This window comes from Gopherus flavomarginatus, chromosome 3 (genome assembly GCF_025201925.1).
Source record: "Gopherus flavomarginatus isolate rGopFla2 chromosome 3, rGopFla2.mat.asm, whole genome shotgun sequence".
NCBI lineage: Eukaryota > Metazoa > Chordata > Testudines > Testudinidae > Gopherus > Gopherus flavomarginatus.
Genome location: NC_066619.1, coordinates 278,151,034 through 278,166,457, shown reverse-complemented (window position 1 = coordinate 278,166,457; position 15,424 = coordinate 278,151,034). Strand labels below are relative to the sequence as shown.

Here is a 15,424-nt window from a genome sequence, read left to right as displayed (position 1 = left end):
TGCTGTGGAAATAACATTCTTTGCAAAGTCATTGTGCACATTTTCTTCGGTAGCAAATGGACCAATAGTCTAGTTTCATTATCCCAGTAATGAAATTTAGTGTAAGTGAGCTATTCCCCCTATGTGAAAAGCCCTTGTCACACATCTGCAGTGCTCAACATATAGTGCTTGACAGTATAATGGAATGTGGAACTGGAATTATCCTTTTTTTTTGGTCAGGGGACGATTTTACCCGTATGTCATAAATCTTCCTCACCCACCCCACTCATACATTGTCTACTCTGCCTGGTGCTAACAATCAAGTCTAGAGGACAGCCTGAGCTGTAGACCAGGCCTAAGAGATAGTTGATGCCCTAAAGAGCTCATAGTCTAAATAGAAAAAGGGTGGGAGAAGGCACAGAGAAGAGAAAAGTCCTGTTCCTATGCACCCAACAGGTAGCTGAGAATATAACCAGCTGGTGTGCTGGTGGTGGTCATTGCCCAGCAATGTAGATTTTTTTCCCCATCAAACTTTCTAGAAAGTGGGAATCTGGGTTTTTGCTTTATGGCATCACTCTCATTGTTGATTTTTCTCTTTCTGTTTTTCACTTCTCACTCCCTTTTACCCCCTCCCATTATTTTTCAAGTGGCTTATAGAATCACAGAACTGGAAAGGATCTCGAGAGGTCACCTAGTCCAGTCCCCTCCCCTCATGGCAGGACTATTATCTAGATTATCCCTGACAGGTGTTTGTCCAACCTGCTCTTACAAATCTTCAATGTTGAAGATTTCACAACCTCCCTAGTCAATTTATTCCGTGCTTAACCACCCTGAAGTTAGGAAGTTTTTCCTAATGTCCAACCTAAACCTCTCTTAATGCAATTTAAGCCCATTGCTTCTTGTCCTATCCTCAGAGGTTAAAAAGAATCATTTTTCTCCCTCCTCCTTGTAACAACATTTTATGTACATGAAAACTGTTCTCATGTCCCCTCTCAGTCTTCTCTTCTCCAGACTAAACAAACCCAATTTTTTCAATCTTCCCTCATAGGTCATATTTTTCAGACCTTTAATCATTTTTGTTGCAGGAAGCCTGCTAAACAGCCAGTGGGGCCACTGGACGATCATGATGCTAAAGGAACACTCAAGGATGATAAAGCTATTGCTGAGAAACTAAACAAATTCTTTGCATCGGTCTTCGCTGAGGATGTGAGGGAGATTCCCAAACCTGAGCTATTCTTTTTAGGTGACAGATCTCAGGAACTGTCCCAGATTGAGGTGTGATTAGAGGAGGTTTTGGAACAAATTGATAAACTAAAGAGTATTAAGTCATCAGGACCAGATGGTATTCATTCAAGAGCTCTGAAGGAACTCAAATGTGATATTGTGTACTGGGCCAAGTCTTATTCAGCATATTCAAAAATGATCTGGAAAAAGGGGTAAACAGTGAGGTGGTAAAATTTGCAGATGATACAAAACTTTTGAATATAGTTAAGTCCCAGGCAGACTACGAAGAGCTACAAAAGGATCTCTCAAAACTGGGTGACTGGGCAACAAAATGGCAGATGAAATTCAATGTTGATCAATGCAAAGTAATGCACATCAGAAAAATAATCACAACTATAAATATAAAATGGTGAGGTCTAAATTGGCTGTTACCACTCAAGAAAGAGATCTTGGCGTCATTGTCGATAGGTCTCTGAAAACATCCACGGTGTGCAGTGGCAGTCAGAAAAGCTAACAGGATCTTTGGAATTATTAAGAAAGGGACAGATAATAAGACAGAAAATATCATATTGCCTCTATATATGCCCACATTTTGAATACTGTGTGTAGATGTGGCCTTCCCATCTCAAAAAAGATATATTGGAATTGGAAACAGTTCAGAAAAGGGTAACAAATATGATTAGGGGTATGGAGCATCTGCATATGAGGAGAAATTAATAAGACTGGGACTTTTCAGCTTGAAAAAAAGATGACTAAGGGGGGAATATGATTGAGGTCTATAAAATCATGACTGGTGTGGAGAAAGTAAATAAGGAAGTATTATTTACTCCTTCTCATAACACAAGAACTAGAGGTCCCAAATGAAATTAATAGGCACCAGGTTTAAAATTAATAGGCTATACCAGGGTTCAAAAAAGAACTAGATAAATTAATGGAGGATAGGTCCATCAATGGCTATTAGCCAGGATGGGCAGGGATGGTGTCCTTAGCCTCTGTGAGCCAGAAGCTGGGAATGGGTGACAGGGGATGGATCACTTGATGATTACCTGTTCTGTTCATTTCCTCTGAGCCACCTGGCATTGACACTGTCGGAAGACAGGATACTGGGCTAGATGGACCTTTGGTCTGACCCAGTATGGCCGTTCTTATGTTCTTTATTATTTGTATGGTGGAAGCATCTAGGCAAGATGCTCACTGTCCTGACAATCTGAACACAGATAATTGGTAGGAGAAAGGAAGAGTTATTATTCTCCATAAGGAGCTGAGGCACACAGAAACTAAAGACTAGATTTCCAGAAGAGCTCAGCTCCCTTTTAGGCACTAAAATATGTGGCTAGATTTTCAACAGTTCAGTACACTGGATGCTTTGTAAATAAATTATCTATATCTGGCCTTGTAGTAGAACAGGAAGTGAACCTAGTTGTCTTGGGCCATAACCACAAGTCTCACCTTCCTTTCTGATCAGCTCTTGTTTCTGTTTTTCAGTGACTTATATGTAGTACATGATACTCTTTAGAGAGAAAAATTAATTTCCCCTTTGGAATAAAACATAGATTTACAGGACTTTCAAACAAGTAGTGAGTCCTGTAGACCCAAAAGCTTGCCCAAGAGTTTTGTAAACCCTCAAATGCTAAGAAATTCACATTGCCTTATTTTATTGTTAGTGTTTAGTATAAGTTGCTAAAGAATAACTAGTGTAAGTGATCTTGTCATCTGTGATCCCCTGAGATCGAGGATGATCTCTTTCACAGGTTTTATTTTCCAGCGGTCCTTTGATGACTAAGGAGTCCGATCCTTGAGCCACAAGTTCATTGGAAGACATTGCAGGTGGTGTTGGAAGACAGGGTTGGGCCGCAATTCCTGTGTGACTGTTGTCTTTCCTTTCTTTTCCAGTGGTTTTCTGTGACCAGGGCAAGGCAATTTTCCTCTAAAGTGAACGTTCCCCTTTATGACACGTCTTCACCAGTTATCCTGGGCTGCTCTTTCCCAGTGTGTGGTGTTGATGGCACATCTCTTGCTGTTTATCTTGAGAGTGTCTTTAAAGCATTTCTTTTGGCCTCCCCATTTTCTTTCTTCTTTGGTGAGTTGGGCCACTCTACCTCCACCTCAGTACCCACTCCACCTCAGCTGGTGCTGATAATCAGGGCCTCAACACCAGAGGTGAAAGTAAGCCGGTAAGGGCAGGTATGGAGGACTGGTAAGAAAAGGAGACTGGTTAAGGGGAGAAGACTGCTCTCTGCATAAGAATAGTTTAAACTCAGCTGTTCCCTGAGTGGTTCAGCCCTCCGGGTTAGAAGTGGTTTCTGGCATCCTTGTTAATTTCAATCACAGTAGCTGGGGGGAGTAAGGAGGGTGTGTTTAACCATGGCAGGGGCAGTCCTTGTCTGCCCCCGAAGATGAGGTGATCTCTCTCCAATACTAATATGCACAACAAATACAAGCATTTGGCTGCACAGCTTAAATCCAGAGCTACTAAAAGCAGGTGGAAGGGGAAAATTCACTGCCATAGCAGCAAAGAGTCCTGTGGCACCTTATAGATTAACAGAAGTTTTGGAGCATGAGCTTTCGTGGGTGAATACCCACATCGTCGGATGCATATAGCGGAAATTTCCAGGGGCAGGTATATATATGCAAGCAAGAAGCAGGCTGGAGATAACGAGGTTAGTTCAATCAGAAAGGATGAGGCCCTCTCCTAGCAGTTGAGGTGTGAAAACCAAGGGAGGAGAAACTGTTTTGTAGTTGGCAAGCCATTCACAGTCTTTGTTTAATCCTGAGCTGATGGTGTCAAATTTGCAGATGAACTGAAGCTCAGCAGTTTCTCTTTGAAGTCTGGTCCTGAAGTTTTTTTGCTGCAGGATGGCCACCTTAAGATCTGCTATTGTGTGGCCAGGGACGTTGAAATGTTCTCCTACAGGTTTTTGTATATTGCCATTCCTAATATCTGATTTGTGTCCATTTATCCTTTTCTGTAGAGACTGTCCAGTTTGGCCGATGTATATAGCAGAGGGGCATTGCTGGCATATGATGGCGTATATTACATTGGTGGACGTGCAGGTGAATGAACCGGTGATGGTGTGGCAGATCTGGTTAGGTTCTGTGATGGTGTCGCTGGTGTAGATATGTGGGCAGAGCTGGCATTTAGGTTTGTTGCATGTGTCACTCTCACATTGGTTTCTCGTCTCCTCTCTCCCCCTCCTCCAGCTAGGCTGCAGACAAGGCTCTGCATTCCTCCCCCACCCCAGCAGGGATTCTTTGCAGTAGGGACACTGGCTGAGATGCCTGCTGCTGCTGCCTGCATAAGAAGTTTAAACTCAGCTGTTCCCTGCGCAGTTCAGCTCCCAGGGTTAGAAGCCATTTCTGGCATCCTTGTTAATTTCACTCCCAGTTGTTGTTGTTGTGGGGAAGGGGTTTGTGACCGTGGCAGGGGCAGTTCTTTTCTGCCCCCGGGATGAAGGGATCTCCTAAACACAAAAAACACAATCAAAATCAGGAACCATTTCCAAGTTCAAATCTATCCCATTCCCTCCCCAGCAGAGGATCATGGTTGTGATGTCCAAACTGCTTGCAGATCCTCTTTGAAATGTTACTGAACTTCGCAGGGAACAGCTGAGTTTAAACTGTTCTTATGCAGGAGGCAGGCTTCTCCCTCCCTCAGTCAGTCAGTCAGTCTCCCTGCTCCCTGCTGCAAGCTAAAGGGTAGCCCCTGCAGCTGCTGAGTGCCAGACAGGGAGAAAGCATGGAGCCTAGTGTCGATAGCCTGGCTGGAGGAGGAGGGAAGACACAGAGAAAAAAGTGACAGTGAGTTTTCACTTTTTCAGGCTTATTCCAATAGTAAAGTTTTATTATAGGCAGTACTGGTAGTAGTAATAGTAGCTTTATTTTCTCTATCTATGTCATGCAATGGGAGGGATCCATGAAGTACGTAGAAGAGGTGGGTTGCTTGCGATTGGACCATATGGGTAAGAAATGTAAATTACTTTCACCACTGCCCAAACCCTAGGGCTCCCAGCTGCCTCTGCAGCTGGTAGCTCTGGGGGTGATTTAAAGGGCCCAAGCCCTAGCTTCAGCTGAATCCCCGAGCCCTTTAAATCCTGATTTAAAAGCCCTGGGATTTAAAGGCCCCACCTCATTCGATATAGGCCTTGCCTCTTCTGGTTGAGCCCCTCCCCCTCCACAGGCCTCTGGAGGACCGGCAAGTCCTTTAAGTTACTTTCACTCCTGCTCAGCACTGAAGATGTTGGCCTCTGTAAGGACACTCACATTAGTGCGATGATCCTCCCACTTTATGTTGAGGATCTTCTGGAGAAAGTGCTGATGCTGGTGCTCCAGGTATTTCAGGTGTTTCTATAGGTCACCCAAGTCTCACAGCCATAGAGGAGAGTTGAGATTACCATCATTTTATAAACTAAAAGTCTAATGTGTGTTCTGATGTCGTGATTGTTTGCAAACTGTCTCACCGAGTGTTCAAAGGCCAGGCTGGCACAACAATTCTGTGCTGAATTTCGATGTCTATAACTGCCCTCTGTGAGAAATGACTGCCAAGATAGGCAAAGTATTCTAGATTTTCCAGTAGTTCTTTGTCGACATTGATCTTCCTTGCTGATGGTTGACTGGGGACGGGCTGGTGAAGAACGTTTGTTTTGCCGATGTTCAGAGTTAGCATTAGGCTTTTGTAAGCTTCAGATGAGCAATTTAGAGCTGTTTGTAGATCCTCCTTTGAGTGTACAACTACAGTACAATCATCTGGAACAATTTTTATAGTGGGGGTACTGGTGATGTAAACCATGTATTTGGTGTTTGTTATTACTACTTCAAGCCTGGGGTATGACAGCACCCCTAGTTCCAGCTCCCCTGCGTTTACCTCCCAAATCCTGTCTCCCAAAAAATGAGGCCTCACCCTATCTAATTACTCATGCCAAGCCAATCCTACAAACATAATCTCAACTATACCTATTAAGTGATAGGCTCTAAATTAGCTATTATAACTCAAGAAAGAAATGGTGGATAGTTCTCTGAAAACATCTGCTCAATGTGCAGCAGCAGTCAAAAAATCTAACTGTGTTAGGAGCCATTAGGAAAAGGATAGATAAGCCAGAAAAATATAATAATGCTACTATATGTAACCCTTCTGCCCCTCTGAGTTGGCAGCAACAAGGGCCGGGTTCAGTATCCAGGGGTTCCGTTTCAATAACACAATGCAAAACCAGCTCGAGCCCCCACCCAGTGACCTGGGACAATTACATACCACCCCCCCCGGGCGCCTCTAGGAGGCAATACTTCCCCTCTAGCAAGCACGGAGTCTGAGTGTAGCAAAATCCTTTTAATAAAGGAGGGAAACAATGCGGCATCACGTTGGAGAAACGCCACAAACAGAATTATAACACAAACCCTAAGCAAAAAACCCAACTCCAAGTACATTTGGCAATGTCCTTCCCCCTTTAGGGTCTTCAGTTCAATCACTCCAAAGTCCAACAACCTAAAAGTCTCTGTTTCTGGTCAGTGCCACACCAGAGTTCAAAAGTTTATCTGCAGAGTTTCCCCCCCGCCCTACTAAGGGGGTGATATGAGAGAGATCTATCAAATCATGAATGGTGTGTAGAAAGTAAATAAAGAAGGGTTATTTAACCCTTCACACATGACAAGAACCAGTCATCCAGTCAAATAAAATAGGCAGCAGGTTTAAAACAAACATAAGGATGTACTTCTTCACCCAATTCACAGTCAACCTGTGGAACTCAGTGCCAGGAGATGTTGTGAAGGCCAGACATATATCTGGGTTCAAAATAGAATTAGCTAAGCTCATGGAGGATAGGTCCATCAATGGCTATTAGCCAAGATGGGCAAGGATGCAGCCCCATGCTCCAGGTGTCCCTAAACTTCCAGGAGCTGGGACTGGACAACAAGGGGATGGATCACTCAGTTGTCCTGTTCTGTTCATTCCCTCTGAAATATCAGGCCACTGTGAGAAACAGAATACTTGTCTAGATGGACTCTTGGTCTGGCCTAATGTGGACATTCTTATGTTTCCCCCCACCAGCCCTGAACAGCCAAGCAATCAGTGTAGCAAAAATGTCAAAACAGCTGGCCAATCAGAGGGGATGGAGTGGGGAAAAGGGAATGGCACAGTGCTACCGTACTCCCAGGAAGGAAATGGCATCCATGGCAATGAGGGAACTGGCTCTGATTTCACTCACTTGCTCAATTCCAATAGCGGAATTCTAAAGATTGGTGTTTGTCTTTTTGCATATGTGGGTTTGTTATGGGAGGTGGTGGCCTTTAGTCTTTACAGAAATAACTCCAACTGTATAAGTCCATTTTACTCACCATGTGACACAGCAATAAAAGCAACCAAAAATAATGGCCTCCTGTATCTTCAAAATATGTGGTATGATCTTCATAAAGAAAACTGGTCCACAGGGAGTCATTTTCCCCTCTGGCTTCCCAATGAATTGATCTCAGTGGTGTCGCCTCTGATCTACACCAGGATAGCTGACATCACAGCTGGCCTGTGGTGTAAGGAAGAGGCTTGGTTGAAGATATTGGGGGTGAGGGAAAGAGTTTTCATAAAAATCTTCTTCCAGTCAGTCTCTTTTTACAGTGAATGTACTGAAATTCAGACTTCTGGGAAAGATTTGAGAGACGTACAATTTGACAGATGAGGTTCCTTGGAGAAACTGTTTTGTGGTGTTTCTGTTAAAATAATGACAGTTTCAATTGGAGAGAAAAAAAACTAATTTAACACTGAGGATTTTGCTCTGAATCACAATGTGCCTCTGATTTAGTATATTTATCGCCAGGTTTCACTTGAGTAAACATGCTGTTGATTAGAATCCAAGCCAAATTAGCAGATGATTCTAGCAGCATCCTTGATGTCTGTTTTTATGTTGAATTCATGCTATACTTATTTAAAGATAAAAGCACTATTATGGGAATTACCAGCAAAGTATTCTTGTTGCATAACTAGCTGAGGCTTGTGAATTACTGCAGCACATATGTATGGCTGAGTTATACCAAATTGTTTACAAGAGTGATTTGTTAACGCAAGCCGGGTTCAGTTCTAGTTTGTTAAAGACTAACAGTACCAGGCTCGTACTAGTCAGTCATCCATTTTTAAGAGCTTCAGCGTAGCTTTTAAATGAACTTGCTGAAAAAAATCTATAGACCACTTTCTAGCATTTTGCATTCCGTTAATGCAATGGGACAAACAAGGTAGTCGAAAGGGGCACATAACAATGCCCAACCTTTTTAAAAACTCACAGAGAAATTATGTCCTATGGAAAAAACAAGTATGTGATGATCAGGGGCGTCTCCAGGCCCCAGCATGCCAAGTGCATGCTTGGGGTGGCAAGCCACCGGGGGCGCTCTGCCGGTCGCCGCAAGGGCGGCAGGCAGGCTGAGTTTGGCGGCATGCCAACAGAGGGTCCACTGGTCCCGCGGCTTTGGCGGACCTCCTGCAGGCAAGCCGAAGCTGAAACCGCTGCAAGCCGAAGCCGAAGCCGCAGGACCAGCGGACCCTCCGCAGGCAAGCCACCAAAGGCTGCCTGCCTGCCTGCTGTGCTTGGGGCCGCAAAATGCCTAGAGCCTCCCCCGGTGATGATAATTCACCCTCTCGCTTGTGAGTAAGCATTAAGATTGCATGATATCTGACATTTCCTAACTTTTGAGGGCTTGACTTTGCAATCTTCACATTCTTTTAATGGTGTGTGTGTGTGTATTATTATATACTTATTCTGTATGTACAACACCTAGGGCCCAATCGAGACAATACTGTAATAATAATCTTGAAATATTGCCGTTTTCTTTCCTTCACCCCATTGTATCTTGTGTTTAGATATCTGCCCAAGAAAGCACTACATTTTTCTGTGTGTAAAAGGTAAAACTTTGACAATGACATTTTTTGGAAAAACATTGGCTAGAAAGAGGAGGCATTTTTCATTTAAAAGCAAACAGTCCTTTTCAGATGGGAAATCCTAACCAATTCTACCTTTCTGTGACCCTGAGCTGGGTTCTGGGTGTGCTAGATTTATAGGTGGGGCTAGAAACCAAGCAAAGCAGGGTAAGCTTCCTTGGTGTCAACAAGGCAAGAGTTAGTTTGGAGCTTGAAGTGAACCTGCATAATTTTATATCCCTTCATCCATTGGGCCTTCCCTCCTTGAGAAAGTATTTGGAAAACCCTGAACAGGGTGGCCAGGTGCCTGGTTTTCAACCAGAAAGTCCAGTCGAAAAGGGGACCTGACAGTGTCCAGTCAAATCTACTCACCAGATACACAATGTCCAGTTACTGTGGACGGAGAAGGCAAGGACTCAGCTGGGGCCGCCTCCTACCTGCATTAGGTAGCTGCAGCTCCCAGCCCTAACTCTGCAGGCGAGTCCCTCCTGACCTGGGTGGGGGATGAGAAGGAAAAAGCAGTGAGCAACAGTGGTGAAGGAGGAAGAGGAGTGGACAGGGGGTGGGGCCTCAGGGGGAAGAGGTAGGGCAGGGGAGGTTCCACTACTCCTACTGGAGTGTCCAGTTTTTAAATATTCTCAGCTTGGCAAACCTAACCCTGAAGAAAGCGACAAAGAGTCCCGTGACACCTTATAGACTAACAGAGTATTGGAACATGGGCTTTCGTGGGCAAATACCCACTTTGTCAGAAGCTCATGCTCCAATACGTCTGTTAGTCTATAAGCTGCCACAGGACTCTCTCTCTTTTTACAGATCCAGTCTAACATGGCTACCCCTCTGATACTTGACTCACCCTGGAGGATTTTTTTAACAGTAAATGAAAGGGTGGGTTTTTTTTATTCTTCCTGAAGGTGAGATTTAACAGAGGGGCAACAGAAAACTATGTCTAACAAAATTATGATGCTTACTTATAAGGAATTCCCCTATGCATATGGCATCTAGCCACCTTATTCAGACTGATCCCTTATTCTTCAGTAGTTGCCAGCTTTATTGCTACAATATACAGAGTGAACGTTATTAAATGCAGGAGCCAGAACACCCTCGACATGAGTTAATGACACTCCCACCTATAAAACAGTGCCTAGCACATGGCCAACGGTTGACAGCTGTGGTCCTGCTCTTTTGGCATGGAGGGAAAAAAATTCATTAATACCCAGAAGGTCCTGGATATAAAAATTGCACATGAAAATTTAAAACCTAATGCTTCTGCTGGCACTATCCCTCCTCCCATGTGCATACATGGTCCCTACTAACTGTTTCCTTGTCAATTTTTAATGATAAACTACCACTTGTGATAACAACCTGCTGCTGTTTCTTTTCTTTTCCAATCCCCGTTACCATGCGTTAGAGTTTAATCTTTCTAGCTGCCACTAGTAAGGGCACACATAGCTGTGATGTCTCAAGAGCAGAGCAGGCAGCTGTTCTCCAAGACAGGAAGGAAGCTGTGCCAGCCCTTCACCTGGTAACACTAACGCCCTCTCTGCCCAGGCCAGCACATTGGAATGGAGGCGCCAAGCCCCTGCCCATTCCTCAACCCTGCCCACCAACCCTGGTAGAGGGAGCAGCTTATCTCTCTTAGGTGCTGCTATGCATAAGGCAGGCACCAAGCACAGGTTGCTCCTTATGACCCCTTGCTCCTCCGCACAGTTGTGAAGCAAGAGTCATGGGCTGGTCCCAGATAAGTAAGGAGACATGAAAGCGTCTCTTTAAAGCCCTAATTTGCTATCTAGACCTTCTGTCTGCCATTCTTGGTCATCCCATTCAGTTTGCTCTTCTCACTCAGCCTCTCTCCACTCCTCTGGGTTTGCCAGCCTCACAACACCGTTCCCCTGGGGAGGAACCATGGGCTATATGTCTCTATAGTTCTCATGTCAGTAGAGAAGCAGGTGATGCAGGGACAGGGAATTTTCTTAGTGCAATCTACTTGGTCACAAATGAACAGACGCAGTCACAAACCACACACAAGCAACTCCTTCTTGCAGCACTACCATCCCTTCAAAAAGAAGAGGCATTTATGGGCCTGTGTCTCATGGCTTCTCTGCTCCTCCCTCAGCTCCTGAGCTTTTTATCTTAGAACCCCCCCAAGCCCAAACCCACTGACCTAGAATTGTGTGGCCCAAAAATGCGAGCCTAGGTATCAGTCCTCCTTTTGTGTAGCTACTTTGCAGTACCAAGAGACCTCAGGAAAGGTTTGATTCTGTTTTACTGCAGCCTCTTAAGGAGTGTCTCAGTGCAGAGAGAATTCTTCCCTGAGTCTTTATATCTCACCAACTCATAGCATTCATGACATTGGCACCGTTTGTCCAGACAATATGCTCTCTGTGAAGAGTTGCTGAGTCTCAGGCCACTTTTCAATAGACAGGTGTCCAATCACAAGATCACCCCCACAATGGGCATTGCCAGTTTCTCACCAACAGTTCAAAGTCTGATAGAGAATGACCTACAATCTCCCTGCTAGACTGGGATCCCGAAACTATGAATTAAGGCACATTTCTGGGGCAGCTGCTATCAATCCTGTGCTTCTATCAAGATTATCACTATTAATTATTGACATTACTGTAGAGCCATAGGAGCTCCAGTTGGACTCGTAGACCAGTGTCCTAGGTGCAGTACAACAGAACAAAATGACAGTCCCCACTTTAAAGAGCTCACAACCCAAGGGCTTGTCTAGATGGACACAAGCTGGCGTGCAAATCTACAGGGCACACTCACTGCCTTGTGGGCCTGCTGCTGCACATTAAAAATTCCCCCTTGTGTTTTGATCTACTCCAGTTTGAAACTGGAGCTCAAAGTACACTGGGAAAGTTTTAGTGCATGGTAGCAGGGTCCAGCTCGGAGTGAGTGTGAGGCAAGCTAATGCACTGTAGAGTTACTCCCCAGCATGCAGCTATCTCGCTGTCTAGACAAACCCTGAGTTGTCTTCTTTCGCATGGCGTAAAAACAGCAATGTTATATGTCCAAGGCTAGGTTGGTGAGCCAATTGATTGCTTCAGATGCTGAGGAGCGGGCGACAGAGATACCACCAGGATATGGTCATTTGGAACTTTGGTTGATGAAGTGTATGGATGTGCCATAGTTTGAAGCTCGCTTCTGCAGTCACAGATAAGATGATGTATCAGACCCCATTTATGAAGAAGGAAGGCACATCTGCCATGTGATGTGTGGATGAGAGTCAGAGTGGACCATGTTTTCTGTGTGAGTGAAAAGCCACTGGGTTCGCTGGTTGAGTCCCTGATGAGGTGCTTATTCAGGATGCCGGAGTCCTTCCATCTTGCTCACTATTGATCTTTGAGGCTAACCCTCTAGTCTTCAAACTCTTGCACCACGAGCCAAAAAGGCTTTCTGGATTTGAATTGGAGTCTCATTGTATTATTTAGGTTGTCAGGTACTAGAAGAGCCTTGTTCCCTCAAATACAATGGTGCTCCTGAAGAATTCATATGTCACAGAAAAGTTGGGGTGGGTGCATATGCACCAGTACAGGAAGCCATGGTTGTGGCATTGATTTTACTGTGCTTGTAATAATCCACATGACATTATTAAATTGAGACTCGACAAGTGATGCATGGCAGCTGTGTGTCCAGAGGATTGAGCAGTATTCTGCAGTAGGACAGACCTCTTCAGTAGTTCTTGTTTATAGAGTTTTTGCATCAGCTCCCCAGGTCAATCCTGCCAGTGTCTGAATGAGATTCCCAAGCATCTTTATTTTTTCATGGATATTTTTCAGGTGATGGTGGTGGTATGTGAGGCTTCTTTCTAATGTCACACTAAGATAATTTGAAGTAGGATCGTGTCTCATCTGCTGACTACAGAAATCCACATGCTGTTCTGCCCTAGCCTCTTAATTGCGATGATATGACTGTTGAGAGTTCAGTCCCCCTGTGGATTATCCCTGGTTGATACTGACTGTGTGGAATGCTGCCAAGAATAGTTCTGGAGCTGTGATGAGTGACTCTGGAGTAGTCTTTAGTAAGGAAACAGAGATCTGGATTGTAGCATCTGTTCCCATGGGCAGAATAAAAAGTGCCTCTGTCTTTCACACTAAAACGAAAGTATGTGTCTTCATTTACTCTGCAAATGCCTTGCCTGCAGTATTGTTACTATTATACTCTCACATCATGCAGTGACTATTGTACATACTGACATATACAGACTGCCAAAAGACTGTGGGTGATGAAAGAGATGGCTCGCCTATATTCATTGGTTTATACATGTTGGCCACCTTGATTTTGCTAATTCTTATTGCAATGGTGAATGTTCTGGTGCCTATCTTGTCATAATCCTTGATGCACTGCTTGAAGTATGTGGCAAGGCCATGTTTCAAGTTATGGAGGAAAGCGACAAGATTATAACTGGCAATACAACAGAATGATTCTTGGACATCATCATCTTTGAAATGGGTTTCTTGTAGGGCAACGATGTCAATCATATTGTCTCTCATAATGCCAGCTTTTAGAACAGAACATACCTTGGCCTAGGGTTCTCTTCAAATGGCTCTGGAGAGAGTCACTTTTTGCAGAGTAACTGTTTTCATTGCTGTTTGATCCAGGACTTCACTGAGTGATGTTCAGATGCTGATGTAATTACATTGGTTGTACCTTGACTCATCAAAAGGCAGACCATGAGTATGTTGTCATCAGCTGCCCCAAGTAATTCTGAAAAACACAGGGCTCTGATCTTCAGGGCCATCAGTTTGGACTAATAAGTCAACTAAAGAAAAGTTTGAGCGATGAAAAGGGAGAGAGAGAAACTCGCTCCACGTTTGTGCAAAGAAAAGTGGAGGACCAGGTAGTCCATCTCCACATTGCTGCCACAGTAACAGACATATTTTGGGTGCCAAATATGCTGAGAATCCTCCCCCACAATCCATTTCTGTTATGATGCTACATAACATATTGCACTTCTTATGCCATTATGTTCCCTTTTTAAAAATGCAGACTGTTAGGTTTTTCCTTACACAAATAGCAACCACACTTTGTCAAAATGACCTATATTTAAGAGAACACTAGACGAGAAAGAACAAAAGGGTGTGTCTCTTCTCTGACAGTTTGCACTGAAACTGAATCCAACATAAATTGGTGGAGCATCTCTGCAGAGGGGCAGAGTCCTTAAAGATTAGAAGGTGAAGCATTCAGAAAGCAAAGGTTTTGCAGCTACATAACATCATAGAGTCGCACATGATAAGGCCAGAAAGAACCACTGTGATCTTCTAGTCTGACCTCCTGTATAGCATACGCCTTAGAACTTCCATGAATTAATTCCTATTAGAATTACAGCAGATCTTTTAGAAAAACAACCATTCTCAATTTTAAAATTGCCAGTGATGGAGAATTAATACAGCATTTTCTTTTTAGTAAATTTAATTGGTTTTCCAAGTTTTTTCTTAATCCGAAATACTTGCTATATTCCTCCAGTACACAAAGCATAGTTCACAGGCTGTGAGAAGATAGCAATTCACATTCTCCGGTCTCCACTGATTGCAAGAATTCCTAGTCGCAGGAGGGTAACTCTGCTGTTCTTCTTGCAGGGGTATCTATTTTGCAATTGCTTTTTTCACGCTCTGCTTTACAGTTTAAGAATTTCTGTTTAGTTTTTAGTCCAAAATGCATTTTGGCGATGTTAACACCTTGCAGTGTCTCCAGCAACAGTTATCCTAGGCCAGCTCTACTCCAGCCCCTCAAAAATATGCTTCGAGATGTAGAAGTTATCTTTCAGATGAGGGTTGTGGCTATTATCCTCTGTCAGTTTTTTTCCTGTAGAAAATTTACTTGCTGTAGGAGAGGATGTACATTGCCATACGATAAGTAATGGTGGGTGTAGAATTGCCAGGCATTCAGTTTTCAGCTGGAACACCCAGTCAGAAAGGGACAATGGTGACTGGGTCGCTAAAAGTACAGTTGCCTGCAGGGCCCACAGGGCAGGCAGGCGCTGTGCCTGGCTCCACGTGGCTTCCAGGAATTGGCTGGCATGTCCCTCCTGTTCCTAGTCAGAGGGACAGCTGGGGAGCTCTGCATGCAGCCCCTGCAGCTCCCATTCACCAGGAACTGTGGCTAATGGGAGCTGCGGGGTCGGTGTCTATGGGTGGAGCAGTGCATAGAGCTCCCTGGCCACCCTACTGCCTGGGAGCCGGAGAGACATGTTGCTTCTTCCGGGGAGCGCCTGAGGTCCACACCGCTCGGAGCCTGCACCCTGAACCCCCTCCCCTACCCCAATCCTCTGCCCCAGCTCGGAACCCAAACTCCCTCTTGGGGCCCACACCCCCTCCTGCACTCCAA

At 44.4% G+C, this 15,424-nt stretch overlaps 1 protein-coding gene across 1 annotated transcript in view; it reads left to right on the top strand.

Moving 5' to 3' along the window:
• The first annotated feature begins 4,182 nt into the window (after positions 1-4,182).
• LOC127046410 (uncharacterized) overlaps positions 4,183-15,424 on the top strand; it is a 412,139-nt gene continuing 400,897 nt past the window's right edge. The window contains exon 1 of the mRNA XM_050943409.1: positions 4,183-4,257. The gene's annotated coding sequence lies outside the window, so the exon portion shown is untranslated. The remainder of the gene's footprint in view (positions 4,258-15,424) is intronic.